Below are 2839 nucleotides of genomic sequence, written 5' to 3' on the forward strand. Positions count from 1 at the left end.
TGAGCTAACTAGCTCAGCAAGTCTCAATGACAAAACTGAGAATAATGATCATCAAGTGAAAAGGGTTATGATATCAAGTGAACAATGAATTATGATTTAGAACTGGATATTATATTTTCATTTTAAAAACCAAGGTTAGGCTGCTGATCAGTCACGCACTAACCCCGAGCATAGCACACAACACTGCTCTAACTACTGGATCCAAGGCACACATTGGCCTAACTTTGACCATTATATGGTCTGACCACGAATCTGGTCCACAATTTTATAAAAACAATCCAATTCTAGCATAATAACAGAATAAGCAGTGATAAACAATAAACAGAATCATTAACAACATTAGACGTTCAATAATGAAATGGTTTCAATCTACATAAGGATTAATATGGCATTTTCAAAGCTTGGATGGTAGGAAATAAAAGAATTGGATAACAAAGGAATCAATATTTCAGGGTTTCCAGGATTTGGTATGTCAAAGCATAAGATACAATGGCTGAAATGTGTAAGCAATCTGGTTCAGTGTTTGATATTTAGTTTGTATGCATTTGTGGAGTAGTATCGGATATTTGTGGTTTATATTTGGATGTACAACAATAATTATTCTAGAAAGAATCAAGTTTATGGCTCAAGATCAATAACTGGAATCAGGTTATTGGGTTCAGTGCATCAAAGCACTTGTAATATAAAACAGGTCTATCAATCAACTACAATATATCTTGAGAAAGTTCAGAACACTTGCCTGGTACTAGCTTACTATACTGCACTCGCTTTCAATCACGACCGTCTTACTTCTCGACTACCTGTTTCTCTTTCCTACGCCTTGCCTCTTCTGCTCACATATCATAAGCATCTATCAATATTCAACTCATACGATTCTATTCGAAATGTACTTCTATCTACCCTTCGTTTCACCCAAATCCGATTAACAGATTGAAAGCTATACTATAAACAAGTAAACATCGAATATATAGACCGACAACCAACCAACAAGTCATATATAACACATAATACATCACATAATCAATGATATACCATTTATAAAGAAGTCTTCGGTCATGAACAGGCTTTCGGGTATTTAAAATAATTTTTAAAACATTTTTCGGAACTAAAACGGATCGTTGGATCAATTTCGGAGTAAATAACAGAGTTCGGTTGGCCAAATCTGGCTTCAAAACAATTTTATAATAATTATCGAGCCTTGAAAATAATTTAAAATAATATTTTAAAGCTCGAAACTATTTTTCAGAATTTTTAAATCATTTTTAAATAAATAAATCTAATTAAATAATTAATTAAAATCAATTAATAATTAATTAAATCAATTAATCAATTAATTTTCTAATTAATTGACCAATTAATCAATTAAAAATTAACTGAAATTAATTAAATAATTAATTCAGATTTATTTCTGAATTAAAAATAATTTTTGGAATTAAAATAATAATTTTTGGAATTTTCAAAAATTAAAAACTAATTTTTATAATAAAAATAAATAGGAAATATGATTTTTGAATATTTTTAAAACATGAATCCTAAATTTGCAAGTTCTGGAAACTTCAGGGACCAAACTTTATCGTCCCCAAAAGTCCAGGTACCAAACTATAATTTTACAGTTCTAGTCGCCGGAAAATACAGGTGTGGCCAGAGAACACGATTCCGGCACCCTCACCTCACCATGTGCTGAAGATCACATCTACACAACATCGAGAATATATTCGTGCAATCAAAACATATCAATCATCCATGTTCTGGCTGGAAAATGGCAAAGAACATCGCCGGATTCCGGAGAAACGACGAAAACTTCAAAATACAACTCCCTTCGATTCAGACATCCTCTGTTAACGAGCTATATACCAATCGATTGCAAATTTCATAAGGAACACAACCCACTATAAATCAACAGCTAATAACCCCTAAATCAAAAAGCCTCAAATTTCAATTGAAAACATTCATACGGGTTATAAATCCTAATTTCAAAATTCGAGAATTAAACTCAATTTTGAGCATGTTATTGAACTCCAAATCAAACGTATGACATATGAAAATCATCAGGAAAACAAGCTCTACAACATGCAATCATTAAATTATTCAAACAATCACCCGAACAAAAAATCATATTTTTAATAAAAATAATTCGAAAATAAATAAATTTTTAGAAAATAAACCTTGATTTCTGTAGTGATATGGAACACAGAATCTGATAGTACTCCTTGAGACCTTCGATTTGGTTACTCCAACTTTCCCAACTGATTTCAGTAACACCTTGAAATTATAGTTTGATTCTCAGAAGATTTTATGAATTTAGGGTTTTTCTCTGGAAAATTATATATTTAACTAACTGCAAATGATTTTGATACGGAATAAAATACGGTAAAAGGCTATTTATAATTACGGAAAATTAGTATCCCGTTGGATCATTCCAGATATGAAATGGTACGTTTATTTATAAAAACTGATCCAAACGATATTTGTTTTCGAGATAATTATCCAAATCAGTACAATTTGTACTGCGGTCTTGGTCTGAGCGCCTGGTTACACGTATTACGAGGTGATAATTATGATGGTTTGATAAAAATCTCTCGTTTATCGAAAATACGAGTTTTATCGATTTACTGAAACGAATAATGTATAGAAAATGTTACGCCGGGACCCGCGCAGGACAAACCGTACGCCGGATCGAAAAAGTCGAAACATGGAAAATGCTCGGAATATTGCAATTAGGTTGGGAAGGAGTTCTCATAAGAGTTTCGGATTTTAAAAACGTAACAACGGATGACATCGGTTGGTTCCCGTTTGTATAAAATAGTTTTTAAATACTCGGAAAAATATTTTATAAAAT

The sequence above is a fragment of the Apium graveolens genome, chromosome 6, assembly GCF_009905375.1.
Source record: "Apium graveolens cultivar Ventura chromosome 6, ASM990537v1, whole genome shotgun sequence".
In the NCBI taxonomy this organism is placed as follows: Eukaryota; Viridiplantae; Streptophyta; class Magnoliopsida; order Apiales; family Apiaceae; genus Apium; species Apium graveolens.